The sequence below is a fragment of the Hyperolius riggenbachi genome, chromosome 1 (assembly GCF_040937935.1).
Source record: "Hyperolius riggenbachi isolate aHypRig1 chromosome 1, aHypRig1.pri, whole genome shotgun sequence".
Lineage (NCBI taxonomy): Eukaryota > Metazoa > Chordata > Amphibia > Anura > Hyperoliidae > Hyperolius > Hyperolius riggenbachi.
The window spans coordinates 369,258,031-369,281,859 of NC_090646.1; the positions used below are offsets into that span (position 1 = coordinate 369,258,031).

A 23,829-nucleotide genomic window follows, 5' to 3' on the forward strand; every position below is an offset into this window, starting at 1 on the left:
TTATGCTGGGTACACACCATGCGCTTTCCCGCTCAATCCGCGGGTCGATCAGGATCGATTCGACTTTTTCCGACATGCTCGATTCAGGCTTTGATTGTTCATGCAGTCGATTTTGCATACTTAACATGCAAATAGCCGGCAGGAACAATCGAAGCCGGAATCGAGCATGTCGGAAATAGTCAAATCGATCCCTATCAACCCGTGGATCGAGCGGGAAAACGCAAGGTGTGTACCCAGCATTAGCCTAAAACGTTTGGAGAACCCTGCTCTACAGAATGCAGAGCCTTCCCTCTCTATAGTGACTGACTGAATTTGTTTTTATATTGCTCTAGCTTCACTGTTGCTTTAAAGAAAACCTGTACTGAGAAAAACAGCCCCTGTGGGGTACTCGCCTCGGGAGGGGGAAGCCTTCGGATCCTATCGAGGCTCCCCCCGTCCTCTTGCGTCCCATGGGGGTCCTGCTGTGCCCCTCCGAACGTCGGCGATGTAAATATTTACCTTCACGTCTCCAGCCCAGGCGCAGTAGCGGCGCTGCGCTCCAAAGTAGGCGGAAATACCCGATCTCAGTCGGGTCCATTCTACTGCGCAGGCGCAAGTCTCCGGTAGAACGGACCCGACTGAGATCGGGTATTTCCGCCTACTTCGGAGCCGAAAGCCGAAACAGCGCCTCCGCTGGAGCCTGGAAAGGTAAATATTGAACAGGCTGACGGATTTGTCGGGCCGGCTTTGAAGGGCTGCAGTGAAACCCCCATGGGACAGAGGAGGACAGGGAAAGCCTCATTAGGATCCTGAGGCTTCCCCCACCCGAGGCGAGTACCCCCAGGAGCCGTTTTCCTAGTTACAGTGTCTCTCACATACACAAGCATTAGAGTCATGATTACCTTAAATTGCATTTCATTTCCACCATACAGTATGATCTACTCTATTGCTCTTGGATTTTCCTGTTATAACAAAAGGTAATATAAACTGGATGAGAATGTTTGTGTTTGCTTTGCATTTGTATTGACTCCTTTGTATACAAGCTCCAATAAAATGTTAAACTTCTATACTTTAAAAAAAATGCATACACAGAAGCTTACATAGAGCACTTCTAAATAACAGGTAATTAGGATTACTGTGAGAAAATGAATTTAAATATTTAAAAGTAGCCCAAAACACTGTTTGTGTAGTTCTACAAAATATGGGAGGTATCCCAGGAAAACACCAAAGCCAAGTGCTTCAGACAGTTTATGTTTCCATCCCTGTTTTATTAGCCTGTAAAGTGATTGTCTTGAGTTGGAAAGGATAACATTAAGAATTGTATTGTGATACAAAGGTGAGTCAAACAGCAATAATGTTACAACAATAATGCTAACAGGGCTTTTATGTAAAAAAAAAAATCACATAATAGTCTAGTCAAATACAGTCAAGGCTAGTTAAAGAGGGGCAACTTCTCAATTAAAAGGTGAATCATGACAACGAAATAGCACTCAAGGCACATACCTAGGTGGTCTATGCCTAGAAATGGCCCTGTACACTAGTCATGAAAAACTGGCCACAGATCACATGATCAATATTTCAAGATAAACTCATATTTTGCTTTTACAAAAGCTGTCAAATAAGTACCGTAAATACTTGTATACAAGTCTACCCGCATATAAGCCAAAAGGTACCCACTTTTCCCTAAGAAAACAGGAAAAAAAGTGATTCGCGTATAAGCCCCCTCCCCAGTATAGCCACCCTCGACAGCAGCCAGATGTGCCCCCAGTACAAGTCAGCCCTCCTCCCCATAGCCAGATGTGCCCCAAGGATGATACAGCTGTTTCTCAAGACGCCACTAGATGGAGTCATAGATATGTAAGTACCCACAGTAATTGTCGCACAGGAAGAATCCCCAATCATTGCCCAGGAGACACAAGCACGCTTTGCTCCACAAGCCAGGGGTCACAGGTATTCATGAGCAGCGCACTCGGCACACCATGTTGCAGGAGATGTGGGGCACGGACACAGCAGGGACCCAGCTGTCAAGAGCAAGATTACTAGTGCACAATCCTTACGCTCCAATGTCAGTAACAAAACCTGCTCCATCATCCGTTCTGCTCCACTGACTCACATATAAGCCAGGGGGGGAACTATGAAGCACATTCTTTGTGCTGAAAAATTAGGCTTATACACAAGTGTATAAGGTACTCTTTGCCTTGTGGAGGGGTGCAGATAATTCCAGGAACTGTCCATATAGTTTAAACACATAAAGAATGGGCTGCATTACAAGAAAACCCCTATTATACATTGTATGTTGTAGGAAATCATATCAAATCACTAGAAAAACGGTTTTTTATAAGTAAGGTATCAGGTTAAGCAAAGGGTAGCATACTGATAATCTCCCACACAAACAAGAGCTACCCTCAGCACAGCTTATTTTATGTGACTCATAATGGCAAAAGACACGTGTCAGAATAAAACATTCCGTATGTTATGATATCAAACCCCAGCATGGTGAATATCATATTACATATATTTATACAATAATAATATATACACAGACAAGATGTTGACAGGACAAATATACAGTGCTGCCCATAACTATTCATACCCCTGGCAAATTTTGACTTAAAAAGTTACTTTTATTCAACCAGCAAGTAATTTTTTGATGGGAAATGACATAGGGGTCTCCCAAAACACAATAAGGCGATGTATAAGAGGCATTATTGTGGGGGAAAAAATGTTCAGCTTTTATTTACTTTTGAGCAAAAAGTGTCCAGTCCAAAATGATTCATATCCTTCTCAATAATAAAAAAAAAAGCCTTTATTGGCTATTACAGCAATCATGCGCTTCCCATAATTGCAGACCAGCTTTTTGCAGGTCACCACAGGTATTTTTGCCCATTAATTTTTGCAATGAGCTTCAAATCTTTCAGGCTGGAGGGTCTTCTTGTCAGGGCTGTGGAGTCAGAGCAATTTTTGGGTACCTGGAGTTGGGAAAAAATGCACCGACTCCGACTCCTAATTAACTGTAATTAAAATAGAAAATATGATAAAATGTTCGATTTTTTCAAGTAAATGGTCATCATAAATAATTTATATATACAGTAATAGCTCTGCTTAGTCTACAAAAATTAAATAAATCAATCAAAAAATAGTTGTGCTGCTTCAATAAAAAAGTCCACCCTATTTTTTAAAGTCAGATATACATATCTGATTGTGACTGTATATATGATGTGTACACAGGAATCTTTCATATATACTAAATAACATCTATGCTGTAAGAATAAAGCCTGATGTGTAGCTGTGTCACTAACAGAGATGGTCAATGAGATGGAAATAATTCTGCGTTGATGCTGGTTTATACAAATGTTTGTATAAACATTTGCTCATGAAATCAAATAATTTGATATGTTGTTAAAATTTGGTTTGGTGACTACGAATTAAAGGGTACCTGAGACGGATGAAAAGAAAAGGTTTATACATACCTGGGGCTTTCTCCAGCCCCTTTCAGACTAATCAGTCCCTCGCTGTCCTCCTCCGCCACCTGGATCTTCTGCTATGAGTCCCGGTAATTCAGCCAGTCAGCGCAGTCCGGCCACGTGCCACTCTAGCAATAGTGCTGCGCAGATGTAGTACAGCGGCAGAGTGTGTGCATGCGCACTACTCCCGACTGGCTCAAGTACCTGGACCCACAGCAGAAGATCCAGGTGGCGGAGGAGGACAGCGAGGGACTGATTAGCCTGAAGAGGGCTGGAGAAAGCCCCAGGTATGTATAAAACTTTAATTTCATCTGTCTCAGGTTTACTTTGTTACACAGTAGTACTATATTCTACATATGCACTCCCCGCTGAGCTGCAATGAATCCACTGAGAATGTTGTGCACATTGAACACAGTGGTGTTGTCTATCACCCATAAACCTGATTCAGATTGTGCATGAAGAATGTGTAATAGAGGAAGAATCCCCTCATTCCTCTGCAGAGTACCTGCACATCACTCTTACATGTACCCACAGTCACATTGCCTAGGGCCTGATAGATGTTCTTTGTTCCTGTCTGTAACTTCTACAAGTACTCTTACCAAGGACTAGTTTTAGTCTATGTCTAAAATTATTAGAGGCAGATTAGCCGGCTAGCCAGGTAACTGGTATTGTTTAAAAGGGAATAAATATGGCAGCCTCCATATCCCTCTCACTTCAGTTGTATTTTAAAATTCCTAAGTGTTGGCAGGTAAGAGATGCATTTCATGTTACATACTTTCAATCAACAAAATTGTAATATGCAAATTAGAGGAGTCGGAGGAATCCTAACCTGAGGAGTCGGAGTTGGAGTAGGTGGATTTTTGTATCGACTCCACAGCCCTGCTTCTTGCCATCACCCTGATCTTTAGCTTCCTCCACAGATTCCCAATTGAATTTAAGTCAGGACTCTGGCAGGGCCACTCAAAATGTTAATGTTGTTGTCTGCTAACCATTTCTTCACCACTCTTGCAGTGTGATTTGGGTCATTGTCATGCTGAAATGTCCACTGGTGGCCAAGGCAAAGTTTCTCTGCAGACTGCCTGATGTTGTTGTTGAGAATCCTCATGTATTGCTCTTTTTTTATGGTGCCATATACTGTGAATAGGCTCCCTGGTACATTGGCTGAAAAATGCCCCCAAAGCATTAGGTTCCCACCACCATGTTTGATAGTGGGGATTGTGTTTTTTGGGTTGAAGGCTTCACCTTTTTTACGTCAAATGAAGGAAACATTATTGTGACCAAACAATTCAATTTTTGTTTCATCTGACCAGAATACAGAAGACCAGAAGTCTTGATCTTTGTCCAGATGAGCATTTGCAAACCCGAGAGAGCTTTTGTGTGCCTTATCTGGAGAAGTGGCGTCCTCCTTGGTCTGCATCCGTGGAACCCAGCAGTGTGCAGTGTCTTTTGGATTGTCCGTCTTGAGACATTGCCACGAGCAGAGCCCAGATTCACCAGGATGGCCTTGGTGGTGATCCTTGAATTATTTTTCACCTCACTATCCTCCTGGCCAGCACAGGTGTCACTTTTGGCTTCCGACCACGTCCTCTGAGATTTCCCACAGGGAGGAATGTTCTTGTATTTTTTAATAATACTTTGCACTGTAGCCACTGGAACTTGGAAACATTTAGAAATGGCCTTGTAGCCCTTTACTGACTTGTGAGCAGCCACAATATGCAGCCGCAGGTCCTCACTGAGCGCTTTTGTCTTAGCCATGACTGTCCACAAACCAACTGCACAGAGCTGCAGGACAGTATAATAGGGCTCCATAATGATATCACTATAATGGTGCCTTAGAATAAGGACACTATAGTGGGACACTATAATGACAAACAAAAAACAAAAAAGATGGGCAAGCACCATCCACAATACCATAAAATATGGATAAATGTATAGGGAGTGTGCAGAAAGGAACCAAATAAACCTCAAAGCACTACAAGAACAAGTAGTTCCGTAAAGAACCGCACCACTCAACCCATGAATACAAAAATATGAAAAATCTTTATTAAGTACAACATGATTAAAAACACTAAAAGATCAAGTACAGAGGGGCACTCGGTATTATAAACGAATAGTGACATAAAAATTCACAATATATGTCCAAATCAACCTGCACAATGACACCAATATCTATAGTCAATGAAATAAATCAGTCACCAAGGATACAGGAAACTGTAAATAAAAGATACTAATACCCCGAGTAAGTAGACCAGTGCGGTGATCAATGGAGTAAATAAATAGTGCATGCAAAACAGTAGTGCATATAGAACGTAGGAGGATAGGAAACCTATCCACAAGAAAGCAGTAAACATGTGACAAGGTGTGTAGATAAGATGCCAACCAGTGCTAAATACAACAAGAGACAGTAACACCAATAGTGTATGAGGCTGGAGCTTACCGAGGTATGTATGAGCAGGGTGGAAGGAGAGAGTGCCCCCGTCTGTACTTGATCTTTTAGTGTTTTTAATCATGTTGTACTTAATAAAGATTTTTCATATTTTTGTATTCATGGGTTGAGTGGTGCGGTTCTTTACGGAACTACTTGTTCTTGTAGTGCTTTGAGGACACTATAATGACATCACTATAATGGAGCCCTATAATAAGGACACTATAATGACATCACTATAATGGAGCCCTATAATAAGGACAATATAGTGGGACATTGGGACACTATAACGACGTCACTATAATGGGGCCCTATAATAAGGACACTATAGTTAGTGGGGCATTGGTACACTATCATGATGTCCCTATAATGGGGCCCTATAATAAGGAGACTATAGTGGGACATTGGGACACTATAATGACATCACTATAATGGAGTCCTATAATAAGGACACTATAGTGGGACATTGGGACACTATAATGACATCACTATAATGGAGCCCTATAATAAGGACACTATAGTGGGACATTGGGACACTATAATGACATCGCTATAATGGAGCCCTATAATAAGAACACTATAGTGGGACATTGGGACACTATAACGACGTCACTATAATGGAGCCCTATAATGAAGACAATATAGTTAGTGGGACATTGGGACACTATAATGACGTCATTATAATGGGGCCCTATAATAAGGACACTATAGTTAGTGGGGCATTGGAACACTATAATGACGTCACTATAATGGAGCCCTATAATGAAGACACTATAGTTAGTGGGGCATTGGAACACTATAATGACATCACTATAATGGAGCCCTATAATAAGGACACTATAGTGGGACATTGGGACACTATAACGACGTCACTATAATGGGGCCCTATAATAAGGACACTATAGTGGGGCATTGGTACACTATAATGACATCACTATAATGGAGCCCTATAATAAGGACACTATAGTGGGACATTGGGACACTATAACGACGTCACTATAATGGGGCCCTATAATAAGGACACTATAACGATGTCACTATAATGGAGCCCTATAATGAAGACACTATAGTTAGTGGGACATTGGGACACTATAATGACGTCACTATAATGGGGCCCTATAATAAGGACACTATACTTAGTGGGGCATTGGTACACTATCATGATGTCGCTATAATGGAGCCTTATAATAAGGACACTATAGTGGGACATTGGGACACTATAACGACGTCACTATAATGGAGCCCTATAATGAAGACACTATAGTTAGTGGGACATTGGGACACTATAATGACGTCACTATAATGGGGCCCTATACTAAGGACACTATAGTGGGACATTGGGACACTATAATGACGTCACTATAATGGGGCCCTATAATAAGGACACTATAGTTAGTGGGACATTGGGACACTATAATGACGTCACTATAATGGGGCCCTATAATAAGGACACTATAGTTAGTGGGGCATTGGTACACTATCATGATGTCGCTATAATGGAGCCTTATAATAAGGACACTATAGTGGGACATTGGGACACTATAATGACGTCACTATAATGGGGCCCTATAATAAGGACACTATAGTTAGTGGGACATTGGGACACTATAACGACGTCACTATAATGGGGCCCTATAATAAGGACACTATAACGATGTCACTATAATGGAGCCCTATAATGAAGACACTATAGTTAGTGGGACATTGGGACACTATAATGGGGCCCTATAATAAGGACACTATAGTGGGACATTGGGACACTATAATGACATCGCTATAATGGAGCACTATAATAAGGACACTATAGTGGGACATTGGGACACTATAACAACGTCACTATAATGGGGCCCTATAATAAGGACACTATAGTTAGTGGGGCATTGGTACACTATCATGATGTCGCTATAATGGAGCCTTATAATAAGGACACTATAGTGGGACATTGGGACACTATAATGACGTCACTATAATGGGGCCCTATAATAAGGACACTATACTTAGTGGGGCATTGGTACACTATCATGATGTCGCTATAATGGAGCCTTATAATAAGGACACTATAGTGGGACATTGGGACACTATAATGACATCACTATAATGGAGCCCTATAATAAGGACACTATAGTGGGACATTGGGACACTATAATGACATCACTATAATGGGGCCCTATAATAAGGACACTATAGTGGGACATTGGGACACTATAATGACATCGCTATAATGGAGCCCTATAATAAGGACACTATAGTGGGACATTGGGACACTATAATGACATCGCTATAATGGAGCCCTATAATAAGAACACTATAGTGGGACATTGGGACACTATAACGACGTCACTATAATGGGGCCCTATAATAAGGACACTATAGTTAGTGGGGCATTGGTACACTATCATGATGTCGCTATAATGGAGCCTTATAATAAGGACACTATAGTGGGACATTGGGACACTATAATGACGTCACTATAATGGGGCCCTATAATAAGGACACTATAGGGACACCGGCCACTATAAAGCACTGCTGGGGCCTCTGTCCTGCAAGCCGTATACACACTGTTTACAATACAGTAGTGGCACACATGCGCTGGGGGTCCCGCATGACGTCATGCCTGACCCCCAGTGCACGTGCACCGCTACTGTATTGCGGCTTGCAGGATGCAGGAACCGACAGTGCTTTATAGCGGCAGCTGTCCAGTGTCAATGGAGAGCTGCAAGGCAAGAAGAGGAACGCGCTGCCAGGGCCCAGAGCCAGAGGGAGAGGATCGCGCCGGCAGGAGAAGGTAGAGTATAAAAGTGAAAGTGTAGTGTAGTGTAGTTTAATGCAGTATGGTGTGAGTGTAGTTAAGTGTAGTGTAGTGTAGTGCATGGCTATGTAGCTTAGTGAGCAGCAGGGATAAGTATAATGTAGTGTAGTCTGTAGTGTAACTGGTAGGCGGGGTTGTGGAGTCGGTACAAAAATCATCCAACTCCTCAGTTTATGAAACAACCAGCTTCAAGGTACCCAAAACTGCTTCGACTCCGACTCCTTAGTCTAATTTTTATAAAGGCTAGGGATTTGGTTCAAAAATCTTTCGACTCCGACTCCCCGGTTCATTGAAACCACCGACTCCGACTCCAGGTACCCAAAATTGCTCAGACTCCTCAGCCCTGCTGGTAGGGGTGGCTAATATTAATGCAGTGTACCTGAGCAGTGTTGTGTAGTTTTTTTGGTTTTTTTTTTGGGGGGGGGGGGGGGGGGTAAAGGTCCATAAAACAGCCCTGCACTATAGACGCACCTCCTAGGTTTAGCAATTTTTTCCCCTGATTTTTGCCCTCTGAATCTAGGTGCATCTTATATTCCGAAAAATACAGAGAGAGAGAGAGTGTAGTAGGTATCAGACATATAAGGTATCAGGCATAACACAGGATTGTGTACAATTACTGCAGGGTTTAATCGAAGCAAGTTTTATTTGAGTCTGTTCACGGTGTCAGCAGAAATATCTCTTATCTGTGATTGGAGAACTTTAAAATTGATGTAATCCTCTCACAGATGCAAAAGTAAAATGTAACCTTAGCTGGGGAGTTCTGTCTAAGTTTTCGTCACAAAGGAATCCACACCTACAGTTATATTTTGTTTGCACATCTGCAGATTCTTTCACTACTAGTAATTCATCCTTTTCACTGTGAACCCTCAATGAAGTCAAGAACACACTGCCTCTCACTCTCTGCCTCTGATGGAAACTGCAGAGGTGAAGAAAACCCTATAGCGTCTGGAGAGTAAAAAAAAAAATCTATTTAGGTACGGATACGGAGAATGCAGAAAAGCATGACACCTTCATGGCTTACCATCGCAGCACTGACCCCATTCAAAGGACAGCTCTGTATTACGCACAGAAATGCATGCAGCAGTGTGTTGTCAGAACACACTCCTACACATAAGTGTGCCCATCAGTGCTGTCTATGCCTGAAGTGCCTAAGTAACGCACAGTAATACACTTAGCTAAAATGTGCTCAGCAAGGCAACACTGTGCCCAGACCCTAAGGCAGGGGTCACACTTGCTCTTGCGTTTTTATGTGCGATTTGGGGTTTTCAAGAGCTTAGCAATTGCATTTTTCCGTCTGCGATTTTCCATGTTCATTCGGGATTTTCCATATTGCGGAAACCTATGAAGATGCTGGCGCTAGATAAATCAATAATAAAAATGCAAAAAAAAACCGCAAAAATGCAAAAATAAAATCTGCACAAATGCAAAAATATTCTGATTCCCGATTGGTTCATTGATTTTAATGGTGATTGCAGTGGTGCATGTTCAAAATGAGTGTGTGACCCCCTATTTTACTTTAGGAGAACTCTGGATTTGGACAAACAGTATAAACAATGATTTCTTGTGCTTTAAAATTTAAAGTTTACAGGACACCTGTAGTGAGAGGAATATGCGACTGCCATATTTATTATTGCAAATTGCCTGGCTGTCCTGCTGATCCTCTGCCTCTAATACTTTTAAGCCCTATACACATGCTCAACCAAACTCGCTCAGTAAAAACGACAAGACAAATTTAAACTACTTTAAATGGCGGCAAGATACATCTTAACGTGCACATGACAGACATACACACTGCACGATAAAACAAGCGACTGTTGGTTGAGAAACACGATTTGCATATCGCTTAATGCGAAGCAAAGGTCTTTTTTGAGATAGTGAAAAGTAAAATCGTACTAGATTTCTGTACACATTGCATTTTTGAACAACTTTTTCCTGTCGTTTCGAAAATCAAACCGACAACCGGAACGATTCAACTTCTTGTTATCTGTCGTTTGCCGTTTCTTATCTCTTTTCTCGCTTAGTCGTCCGCACGTCTACACGTGAAGGCTGTCGTTCAATTTTCCCAAAACGTTTGATTTTCGCTCACTGTAAAAGACGTCTGTTGAGCGTGTGTATAGGGCTTTAATTCATAGATAGCAGATCAGGTGCTCTGACTGAAGTTTGACAGGATTAGCCACATGCTTGTGGCAGATGTATGATTCAGACATTACTGATGCATGAAAGATTATCAGGCCTTCCAGGCAACTGGCATTGTTTCAAAGGAAATAAATATGCAGCCTCCATATCTGACTCACTTCAGGTGCCCTTTAAATTGCTTTAAACAACTTTCAACAGTTTTATACAACACTGCAACATGTAATAAAAAATATGTACCGTAATAACAAAAACTGTACATTTCATTTTGCACACAAGGACAACTTTCCAATAACAGGCACAGGATATGAAGACTGACCCCTTTAACACATCGCAAGTCATTTTCTGAAACAATGCAATAAAGCGCAATCTGCATTCCAAATATCTGTATTCAGCACACTACCACTGCAATGTTAAAGGATACCACAACTGAAATGTGACATAATGAGATAGACATGTGTATGTACAGTGCCTAGCACACAGATAACTATGCTGTGTTCCTTTTTTTTCTTTCTCTGCCTGAAAGAGTTAAATATCAGGTATGTAAGTGGCTGACTCAGTCCTGACTCAGACAGGAAGTGACTACAGTGTGACCCTCACTGATAAGAAATTCCAACTATAAAACACTTTCCTAGCAGAAAATGGCTTCTGAGAGCAAGAAAGAGGTAAAAAAGGGGAATTTCTTATCAGTGAGGGTCACACTGTAGTCACTTCCTGTCTGAGTCAGGACTGAGTCAGCCACTTACATACCTGATATTTAACTCTTTCAGGCAGAGAAAGAAAAAAAGGAACACAGCATAGTTATTTGTGTGCTAGGCACTGTACATACACATGTCTATCTCATTATGTCACATTTCAGTTGTGGTATCCTTTAAATATAATGAAAAGATAATACATTAAAATACACTTTACAAATACCAGAGACCCTTTACACCCTCAGCTTCCTTCAGCTCTGCAAATGGCAGGACTCTGGATACTGCCTGCTTGAAGGTGTGATATCAAAGCATGCTGGTCATAGGAACAGTTAATTTACTGTTTAATAATTACAAGCAGTGGCCTACATAAAAAAGAATGAAGCAGCTCACTTGCGGAGGGACCGTAGAGGCAGCAGCAGATTTGTGACAATAGCTGTATTCCTACAGAAGCATTACATGTAATCATAACCACATATCTTCCATTCAATATAGCATACAGACATGAGAATATGCGTATATGTCAAGTACGCATTCATATTTCAGGAGAAACCGTAACCCTTTGTATGCTACAGTCGGTGAACCTTTGATAACATAGATCTGTCATACAGTGCAGGAAGTGTGATTGTGGTGTATCTGAAAGAATAGGCTGAAATGCTGCAGAAATTACATTACTTCACTTCATGGGATCATTGCCGAAGAATCAGCAGTGGAAAATCAACACTTGTGCTTTTAAATGCTGTCAATCAGCTGCAAGGATAGCTTAGAGCTGTAGTGCTTTACCTGCTCTGTGCCTGGATGCTGTTGAATGATTCTCAGAGCTGTGCTCAGGGTACACTAGTTTTGCACGTTTTCTAGATATATAGGCACTTTAAACTGGGGTAGCAGCTAATCACCGATTCAGATGCAATGTGATGTGTAATGTTATGTACAAACCTAAGAAAATTGCTGCCAGGAGCGATCATTCCTGATCATTCTGGGCGACAGTTTCACAATAAATGTTGCAATAAACAGGCTGTTCTGTTCTATGCAGAGGGGATGGGGAAGGATGTGTGGGAGATCCCCTGCTGCTGGCAAAGCAGTAAGGTCAGCCAAACATTTCCAAGTCGGCCAATGGTAGTACAGGGCACCTCGCTGTCTGGGGACACTTGTACACATGCGCAATTTTCACCCAATCATTTAGGGCAATGAGAATCTAAAGTGTGGATATAATTTTAGTTGGGCTCAGTAAGGTGAACAACTAATTTAACCTTACTTATCTATTCATTACATTGTTTACTTGGATTATCACTGTGCACCACTCAATATTAGTGAATATTGATAAAAGTGCAGCCACTGGGAGGTTGGAGCAGATGGCTCCCTCCGGCGCTGGCCACGCTTGGGGGGGGGGTCGCCTGCGCCACCCAGCTTCCCCCTCCGGGGTGCTACTGTGGTTCCCAGGCGGTGAGAGTGCCTGGGACCCCGCGGTCCCCCGGTTGTATGGGGCATTGGGAAGCCTCCCCGTGGCGCTCCTGGATAGTGATAATGTGGCATGAACTAATTCCCGCAGGGCGACCGCTTTGCGGTATTCGTTTTTTGACTCTGCATAGTTTGGCGTGCGAAAGCAAATGCATATTTGCATGAGCATTGCCTCATGAATAGCCAATTGAGCCAGATTTGCAGAGCCAGACTTGCTAGGGTTAAAACTTGGTGTTAGAGCACGCATACATTTTACTCAGGTAAGCATTGATAAAAGTGCAGCCACCACTTAGCCCTGTGCTTTTTATGCAATTTAAAGTCATAAGGAGAGCTATGCTTATCACTCTTGCCCGCACATTCCCATGCTGGATCAATAAAATAAGGGATATTCCCCATCAATGTTTGATTGCTATGCAGATCAATCACCAATTTGTTGAGCCTGCCTAACTAATGTATTTTTGAACAAATCAATGTTTTAAACACGTTGAACATAATATCTGATCTATTTATTGAATATTTTCTGCTTTACTTTTCTGCTATGAGGTTACTAGAAAAAAAACGGACCCGCGGCCCTTGAGGGCTGGCTAGAGAAAACAGAATAGAAGTATATTCTTGTCAAACTCATTTATGTAATTGGAGTTCAGGCTCTATAGGGAGATAGCATAATCTCTCAAGGAAACAAGATATGAGCTGTCCTAATACAATGCTCATGGTGCTGTAACGTCTTCTCCAGCCGTGTGGTGCTGAAACAGGGGGTCATACTATAACACGAGATGTGCAATATGACGTCACGAGAGATCTCTCTCCCTCACTGGCAGGAGCTGCACACACATATTATAGATCACTATATAACCCGTTATAGCGCAAGACCTCACATCAACTCTTTCCACATCATCTCCCAGACACTCACATAGACGCAGCTTTAAATAGGTCATGTAATAAAAGAAGTGGCTGCGATCAATACATCCCCAGCCCATCCAGTGCACACCACATTCTAACCACACACTTCCCCCCCTCCAGACGTGATGACCTTTCTTATTATACAACAGCCTAGCATCCATCCACATGTACCTACCTGCAGGTGGATCTCCATAGGAATGCCGAGGCAAAGCCTTGATCACGTGCAAGGCTGTGCTATATATGTCTGAAGTATAGCTATATAATAAGTTAGGGTGATATGGAATAACCCTCCCACTAGACAGAAGTGGGTGGAAGATAAGCAGTCTGTCCTTTTCTTGCGATGATTAAGATATCTTCCCGTCCCGTAATGATGTGGACTTGTCTGTGTCTCCCCCATGCACCTTTATTCCTTCAGCTGTGTGTGTATGTCTGTGAGGAGGGGTATAATAACCTAGACAGTATCCCCTTTCACCGCAACTCCGCCTAGTCTTATATTAGCCAGGGGGAGGGGGGGCATACAGATACAGACAGGAGAGAGGGAGGGGAATAAGTCCCTGATCTGCTACCGGAAATTGAATCCTCAGTCATAAATATACCACAGGAAGTATGTAATAACAAATACAGTCGGGCTCCTCCATCCACACCTCCCATTCACTAAAAATAGAGGCGGGCGTAAGAGTGCGATAACCCCGCCCGCTTCCCTCCCAGGCGACAGCAGCAGCCGGACTCGGACGTTCGATCGGTCTGGCAGCTGGAGGAGGCGCGCTCACGCGAGGCAGCCTTCTGATGCTCCCATTGTTGTCGGAATATTCCAGCCGGGCTCGGGCACGCGCCGCTCCCATTCACACCTCGGCTGGTAGCTCGTCTGCTGAGCCAGTACCGCTGCTGCTGGCGGTGAGCTCTTATACAGCAGTGCATCCAACATTACTACTACAGCATACACGTCTTCATGAAAACCACCAGTACCCTTGTTGTGGGTGGTATATTTAACAAGTATCCACAAAATAAGTCCTAGCAAGATTTTTCAGGATGTTTACAATACAAGCGTAGTCCAAAATAAGCCCTAGTTACAGTTCCTTAAAAAGTCAATTCAAATAGTATTCAGACAGACAGCTAGAGTATACGTGTAAAAAAGTATGATCAATCGGCAATAGAATGCAGCAGAACAATTAGACTCTTCCCCAAGGAAAGCAGAGACACCCTCAAAATAATTGCACTCAAAACACCCCACAACTTGATCCAAAACAATAAGGGCTTGTTCACACCTAGGGTGTTACGATTTTTTTTTAAGTGCCAGTGATTTTCAAAATCGCCCTTAAAGCGCTTGTGCAATGATTACCTATGAGAGTGTTCGCATCTGAGTGGTTTGTTTCCGTTCCGCATAGCAAAGCGCTGCCTGTACCATTTTAAGGGCAATTTTGCTATAATGGAAGGTATAGGAAAAACGCTCAAAAAATCGATTTGTGTGGCGATTGCGTTCACACTTTTTAGAATAAATACATTGCATTTATGCTTTTCTTGCGTCAGTGAGTGAAAAAATAAATCGTTCTGCAAAAGTGCTTTGAAAAGCGCTTTACATAAAATCGTAGTGCGCAGGTACGAGCTGGGAGGGGGGAAAAAATCACTCTCAAAGTCGCAAAATTGATTTTGATTTTAGATGTGAACAAAGCCTTAGGGGCTGTTTTCCACTTATACGCAGTCGTGCTGCAATTATTATTATTATTTAGTATTTATATAGCGCCGACATATTACGCAGCGCTGTACAGTGTATATATATATCTTGTCACTAACTGTCCCTCAAAGGAGCTCACAATCTAATCCCTACCATTGCCATATGTCTATATTATGTAGTGTAAGTACTGTAGTCTAGGGCCAATTTTTAGAGGGAGCCAATTAACTTATCTGTATGTTTTGCATGCAAACACATTCCCTCTTTATTTTTTACTGCCACAATCCCGGTGTGACCCTTCAGGTGTACGGTCAATTGCAAAGCTTTTGTGATCTCCAACAGGAGAAAAAAAATCTGGAAAAATATTTTGAATCCTGGAAAAATCACATACCTCTGTGACTGCTATGTCATTTTCCTGTGCTCTTATACATCGTATAGGAGGCCCATTGCATGGAAACTGCAGCAGGCACAACGATTGTGATTGGGGAAAATCGTGTCACAAACAGCACATTAATGGAAACATCCCCATACGGTTTCCATTAATTTGGCAGGTACCTAGTGTTTTGCAATCAGATCGCAAGACGCACTTAGTGGAAAATAGCACTGAGGGTGCTTATAAACTGTACACATTTTTCCTGCAATTTGATTTCAATGCAATTTTACAAAGTCCTGCATGCTGAGTTTTTTTCTGAGTCTTCTCCTTGTGTTCCTAGCATCCAGTGAATATCAGAATCGCATTGTAATTTGCAGGGTAAAAGTAGTCTGAGGGCTCTTTCACATTGCAAATCGCAAATGCAATAAAGTTTTTTGTTACAATTTTACAGTGCAATTTCACTGCATTTACACTAGATGCTAGGAACACAAGGAAAAAAGTGCAACACGCTATTTGCGATCAGGCAAAGGGCTCTTTTCCATTAAGAAATGCGATAGCTGTCACGATCGTGCTACGATGCGATTGCATTTCTGTTTTCCACTACCGCAGTCAGCCAGGTGTATGGTGCGGTTGTGGTGTGTTTGCGACGATGCGTAGTGGTCTCCAATGGGAGAAAAAAAACATGGCAGGAAATTAATTTGAATTGCAGAATAGCGTGAAAAATTGCATAGCAGCACAATTGCTATGCAATTTTCCTGCGCTTTTATACTTTGTATAGGAATGCAAATGCATAAAAAAATACAGCAGACCTGCAATTGCAATTCTGTTTTTTTTCGCCACTGATTAGGCTTTCTTTGGGGGGCTTTTTGCTAAGAATTATTTAATTCTAACTCAGTTTTAATGGGAATAATAAGAACAAAATTGAAAAAATTCATTATTTCTCAGTTTTCGGCCATTATAGTTTCAAAATAAAACATGCTACCATAATTAAAACTAGGGATGGGACGAATCCACAATTTCTTCGAATCCGAATCCGGATCCGAATCTAAAAAGGTTCTCGAATATCTCGAACCTTTCGAATCCCGAATCTAACGAATCCTGCACATACGAATTGTGCGATCCGTGGTATAGTTGCCCGCAGTATAGGTAGCCAGGCATAGGTAGCGAGGTAAAGGTGCCTTCAGTATAGCTAGCTAGGTATGGGTGCCTTCAATATTGGTAGCTTTCAGTATAGGTAGCAAGGTATATGGGCCTTCAGTATAGGTAGCAGGGTATATGGGCCTTCAGTATAGGTAGCAGGGTATATGGGCCTTCAGTATAGGTAGCAGGGTATATGGGCCTTCAGTATAGGTAGCAGGGTATATGGGCCTTCAGTATAGGTAATAGGGTATATAGAGGCCTTAAGTATAGGTAGGTATGTAGGTAGGTATAGGGGCCTTTAGGTAGGTAAAGGGACCTTCAGTATAGGTAGCAGGGTATAGGGCCTTAAGTATAGGTAGGTATGTAGGTAGGTATAGGGGCCTTTAGGTAGGTAGGTAGGTACGTATAGGGGGCCTTTAGGTAGGTATAGTGGCCTGAAGGTAGGTAGGTAGGTATAGTGGCCGGTAGGTAGGTATAGTGTCCTGTAGGTAGGTAGGTAGTTAAAGGGACCTTCAGTATAGGTAGCAGGGTATAGGGCCTTAAGTATAGGTAGGTATGTAGGTAGGTAGGTATAGGGGCCTTTAGGTAGGTAGGTATAGGGGCCTTTAGGTAGGTAGGTAGGTAGGTACGTATAGGGGGCCTTTAGGTAGGTATAGTGGCCTGAAGGTAGGTAGGTAGGTATAGTGGCCGGTAGGTAGGTAGGTATAGTGTCCTGTAGGTAGGTAGGTAGTTAAAGGGACCTTCAGTATAGGTAGCAGGGTATAGGGCCTTAAGTATAGGTAGGTATGTAGGTAGGTAGGTATAGGGGCCTTTAGGTAGGTAGGTATAGGGGCCTTTAGGTAGGTAGGCATGTATAGGGGGCCTTTAGGTAGGTAGGTAGGTATAGATGCCTGTAGGTAGGTATAGGGGCCTTTAGGTAGGTAGGTAGGTAGGTACATATAGGGGGCCTTTAGGTAGGTATAGGGGCCTGTAGGTAGGTAGGTATAGTGGCCGGTAGGTAGGTACGTATAGGGGGCCTTTAGGTAGGTATAGGAGCCTGTAGGTAGGTAGGTATAGTGGCCGGTAGGTACGTATAGGGGGCCTTTAGGTAGGTATAGGGGCCTGTAGGTAGGTAGGTATAGTGGCCGGTAGGTAGGTAGGTACATATAGGGGGCCTTTAGGTAGGTATAGGGGCCTGTAGGTAGGTAGGTATAGTGGCCGGTAGGTAGGTATAGGGGGCCTTTAGGTAGGTATAGGGGCCTGTAGGTAGGTAGGTATAGTGGCCGGTAGGTAGGTACGTATAGGGGGCCTTTAGGTAGGTATAGGGGCCTGTAGGTAGGTAGGTATAGTGGCCGGTAGGTAGGTACGTATAGGGGGCCTTTAGGTAGGTATAGGGGCCTGTAAGTAGGTAGGTATAGTGGTAGGTAGGTAGGTGTCGCTCCCCCCCGTGCCTCCTCCGCTCACCCCCACGGCCTCCTCCGTCCCCCGTGCCTCCCCCTTGCATAGAAGTGAGCATTGGCTCACCTAACACCTGGCCGGGATTCCCTACCTGCCGCCAGCGCAGAGCCGCAGACCCGCAGACCTCTTGCTTCCTCCTCTGTTCCCTCTAGTGATCGGCATTTGCATACGCGTCATCACTGAAGCGCCGGGCGGTTACTAGAGGGAACAGAGGAGGAAGCAAGAGGTCTGCGGCTCTGCGCTGGCAGGAGGTAGGGAATCCCGGCCAGGTGTTAGGTGAGCCAATGCTCACATCTATGCAAGGGGCAAGCAGAGGAGGCGCGGAGGGGTCGGAAGAGGACGAGCGGGGGATCGGCGGTTGCGCGCGGGGATTCGGCGGATTCGTTAAGGGGGAAATGGCGTCGGGATTCGAATCCACGAATCTCGAATATTTCCCAATATTCGAGGGATTCGTGGATTCGCCGGATTCGTCGTCCCATCTCTAATTAAAACCCACACATTTTATTTGCCCATTTGTATCGGTTATTGCTACGTTTACAATTTTTCCCTAGTACAATGTATGGCGCCAATATTTTATTTGGAAATAAAGGTGCATTTTTTCAGTTTTGCGTCTATCCCTAATTACAAGCCCATAATTTATAAAGTAATTGTAGTATACAGTTTTTATATACATATTAAAAAGTTCAGTCCCTAAGGTAACTATTTATGTTATTTTTTTTTTGTATTTGTAATTTTTTTAAATTAATAAAAAATGGTAACTTTAGGGGAGTGTGGGAGGTCAGGGGTTAATAAAAAAAAAAAAAAGGTAACTAGGGATGATTAACTGAAAAAAAAAGGGATGTAATATTACAATTTAGCCACAAGATGTCCTCAGTGGTATCTTCAGCTTACCGTACTATTAGTATGGAAACGGAAGCACTAAAGCCGCATCTACACGAGTAGATGCGGCCGTGATGCTCCTTATCAATCGAGCCGCTGATGCGGCTCGATTGATAAGATCCGACAGGGCGGATCTCCGCACCGCCGATTCCCTGCTCGATCCCCGCGAGGGGACAATGGCAGGGAATCGTGCGGGAGATAAGCGGCGCCGGCGGGGACGAGCGGGCACGAGCGGGGAATCGAATGCGGCGCACGCGCGGCGAGCGGGGACGCGGCGGGCACGCGCGGGGACGCGCAACAGGCCGCCGATCGCCACAACATCTCCCCAACATCTCCCCGTGTAGACGGGGCTTAAGTGGACGGGATTTATGAATGGCAGAGCCATCTGAATAGACGCCTGCGGCCATTCACAGGGGAACTTAGATCAATGAATGGGATTTGTTTTCCCATTCATTGATCTAGCGGCTAACGCAGTGGCGGACATACGGCCGTGCAGGCCGTGCCACCGCACGAGGGCCCCTGAAGTTCCGCTGCTTCAGGGGCCCATTAAGTATTGCAGGTTTTTTTTATTTAATTTTTTTTTTTATGTTTTATTTTTTTTAACCTGGGGGGCCCAACTCCTGTCCTCCCCCCTCACCTCGCCCCCCCCCCCCCCCTCATGCGGCGGGAGAGCGGAAAATACAGGAAGTCTCCGGCCGGGGCAGCAGCTGCCGCTTGGTCTCCAACTTGGAGACATATCGGAAACTAAGCAGCAGCTGCCTCTAGCGTCTGCTGCAGCCCCGGCCGGAGACTTCCTGTATTTTCTGCTCTCCCGCCGGCCGCCGCGCATACCGGGAGGGGGGCCCCGAGGTGAGTGAGGGAGGATAGGAGTCGGGCCCCCCACCCGGATAGCTACCCACCCGGCTACCTTACCCACCCACCCGGCTACCTACCCCGCTACCTAACCATCCACCCGGCTACCTAACCACCCTGCCGGCTACCTACCCACCCACCCGGCTACCTAGCTACCCACCCGGCTACCTAACCACCCGGCTACCTAACCACCCTGCCGGCTATCTACCTGGCTACCTACCCACCCGGCTACCTAGCTACCCACCCGGCTACCTAACCACCCTGCCGGCTATCTACCTGGCTACCTACCCACCCGGCTACCTAGCTACCCACCCGGCTACCTAACCACCCTGCCGGCTACCTACCTACCTGGATACCTACCCACCCGGATACCTACACACCCACCCGGCTACCTACCCACCCACCCGGCTACCTACCCACCCGGATACCTAACCACCCACCCGGCTACCTACCCGGCTACCTACACACCCACCCGGCTACCTACCTACCCACCAGGCTACCTACCTACCTACCCACCCGGCTACCTACCAACCCACCAGGCTACCTACCTAAAGACCCACCAGGCTACCTACCCACCCACCCAGCTACCTAACCACCCACCTACCCACCCACCAGGCTACCTACCCACCCGCCTACCCAGCCACCCACCAGGCTACCCACCCGGCTTCCCAGCCACCCACCAGGCTACTTACCCACCCGGCTAAGGGCTACCTACCTACCCACCCGGCTGCCTACCTACCCACCAGGCTACCTATCCACCCAACCACCCATGGGAGCTGCGCGCCGGATGGAGGCTGGGACAGGAGGTCTGCTGCTGCAGGTGAGTAAATGTTTTTTTTTATTATTTATTTTAGCAGGTGTATGTTCTGGGCAGATCTGCCACATGATTGCGTGTATGTTCTGGGCAGGTCTGCCACATGATTGCGTGTATGTTCTGGGCAGGTCTGCCACATGATTGCATGTATGTTCTGGGCAAATTTGCTACATGATTGCATGTGTTTTCTGGGCAAATCTGCCGACATGATTGCACGTATTTTCTGGGCATATCTGCCGACATGATTGCAGGTATTTTCTGGGCATATCTGCCGACATGATTGCAGGTATTTTCTGGGCATATCTGCCGACATGATTGCAGGTATTTTCTGGGCATATCTGCTGACATGATTGCAGGTATTTTCTGGGCATATCTGCCGACATGATTGCACGTATTTTCTGGGCATATCTGCCGACATGATTGCACGTATTTTCTGGGCATATCTGCCGACATCATTGCACGTATTTTCTGGGCATATCTGCCGACATCATTGCACGTATTTTCTGGGCATATCTGCCGACATCATTGCACGTATTTTCTGGGCATATCTGCCGACATCATTGCACGTATTTTCTGGGCATATCTGCCGACATCATTGCACGTATTTTCTGGGCATATCTGCCGACATCATTGCACGTATTTTCTGGGCAAATCTGCCGACATGATTGAATGTATTTTCTGGGCAAATCTGCTCACATTATGTGTATTTTCTTGAGAAAACCTGCACAATTATGTGAATTTTCTGGGGAAAGGGTCACCAAAGCTTGGGCCCACTGTCTTTGCGTTGCACTTTTCAAGGGAACCTGAGGTGAGAATAATATTGAGGCTGCCATATTTCTCTCCTTTTAAGCAATACCAGTTGCCTGGTTGCCGTTCTGGTCCTCTGCCTCTTATTCTTTCAACCATAGACCCTGAACAAGCATGCAGCAGGTCAGGGGTTTCTGACAATATTGTCAGAACTGAGAAGATTAAGCTGCATGCTTGTTGCTGGTGTAATTCAGTTTATTACTGCAGCCAAATAGATCAGCAGGGCCGCCAGGCAACTAGTATTGTTTAAAAGGAAATAAATATGGCAGCCTCCATATCACTCTCACCCCGGGATCACTTTAAATTACAGTTAGCTCCGCCCTTATCCGGTCATTGCCACGCCCATTTTTTGCCGCGGCGCTACGCGCCGCAGGTTCTATCCACGCCCATTTTTTGCCGCGGCGCAGGTTATAGGGGGGCCCACAATTGATATTTTGCACAGGGGCCCACTGCTGCCTGTGTCCGCCACTGGGCTAACGATCGGCGGTAATGAGCGGCGGGACCGAGCGTGGGGGGCGCGGCGGGAGGGACGTAGTACCTACGCCCCTGCACAGAGTTGTGGCATTTTGCAGGGGCGTAGTTACTCGTCCCGGCAGAGGGGGAATGGTTAAACTGTAATTAAAATACAAAATATAATAAAATGTTCTATTTCTCAGATAATAGTCATCATAAATAATTTATACATACAGTAAAAGTTCTGCTTAGTCCACAAAAATGAAATAAACCAATCAAAAATAGTTACTTGTGCTGCATCAATAAAGCAGTCCCCGTATTTTTAAAGTCAGATATACATATCTGATGGTGACTGTACAGTATATATGATGTGTACACAGGAATCTCTTCTATATACTAAATAACATCTATACTGTAAGAATAAAGCCTGATGTGTAGCCGTGTCACTAATAGAGATGGTCAATGAGATGGAAATAATTCTGCGTTGATACTGGTTTATGCAAATGTATGCACTCCCTTTGCACATGAAATCAAATAATTTAATATGTTGTTAAAATTTGGTTTGATGACTACGAATTAAAGGGTACCTGAGACGGATGAAAAGAAAAGTTTTATACATACCTGGAGCTTCCTCCAGCCCCCTTCAGGCTAATCAGTCCCTCGCTGTCCTCCTCTGCCACCTGGATCTTCTGCTATGAGTTCCGGTAATTCAGCCAGTCAGTGCAGTCCGGCCGCGTGCCGCTCCTACAGCCAGGAGCATTCTGCACCTGCGCATTAGTGCTGCGCAGGTGTAGTACGCTCCCAGCGGCGGAGTGTGTGCATGCGTACTACGTCCGACTGGCTCAAGTACCTGGACCCATAGCAGAAGATCCAGGTGGTGGAGGAGGACAGCGAGGGACTGATTAGCCTGGAGGAAGCCCCAGGTATGTATAAAACTTTAATTTCATCTGTCTCAGGTTTACTTTGTTACACAGTAATACTATACTCTACATATGCACTCCCCACAGAGCTGCAGGGAATACACAGAATGTTCTGTACATTGAACACAGAGGTGTTGTCTATCACCCATAAACCTCATTCAGATTGTACATGAAGAATGTGTAATAGAGGAAGAATCACCTCATTCTCCTGCGGAGTACCTGCGCATCACTCTTACATGTACCCACAGTTACATTGCCTAGGGCCTGATCCATGTTCAGATTGTACATGAATAATGTGTAATAGAGGAAGAATCTCTTCATTCCCCTGCAGAGTACTTGCACATCATTCTTACATGTACCCACAGTTACATTGCCTAGGGCCTGATCCATGTTCAGATTGTACATGAATAATGTGTAATATAGGAAGAATCCCCTCAGAACCTGCAGAGTACCTGCACATCATTCTTACATGTACCCACAGTTACATTGCCTAGAGCCTGATAGATGTTCTTTGTTCCTGTCTGTACCTTCTACAAGTACTCTTACCCAAGGACTAGTTTTAGTCTATGACTAAAAGTATTAGAAGCAGAAGATCTGCCGGATATCCAGGTAACTGGTATTGTTT

The 23,829-nt window shown here is 44.4% G+C and overlaps 1 protein-coding gene across 4 annotated transcripts in view; it reads right to left on the bottom strand.

Moving 5' to 3' along the window:
- KIAA1958 (KIAA1958 ortholog) overlaps window positions 1–14,498 on the bottom strand; it is a 122,491-nt gene extending 107,993 nt beyond the window's left edge. For all 4 annotated transcript variants that reach the window (XM_068234295.1, XM_068234296.1, XM_068234293.1 and 1 more), the window contains exon 1: window positions 14,036–14,498. The gene's annotated coding sequence lies outside the window, so the exon portion shown is untranslated. The remainder of the gene's footprint in view (window positions 1–14,035) is intronic.
- Window positions 14,499–23,829: the final 9,331 nt, after the last annotated feature.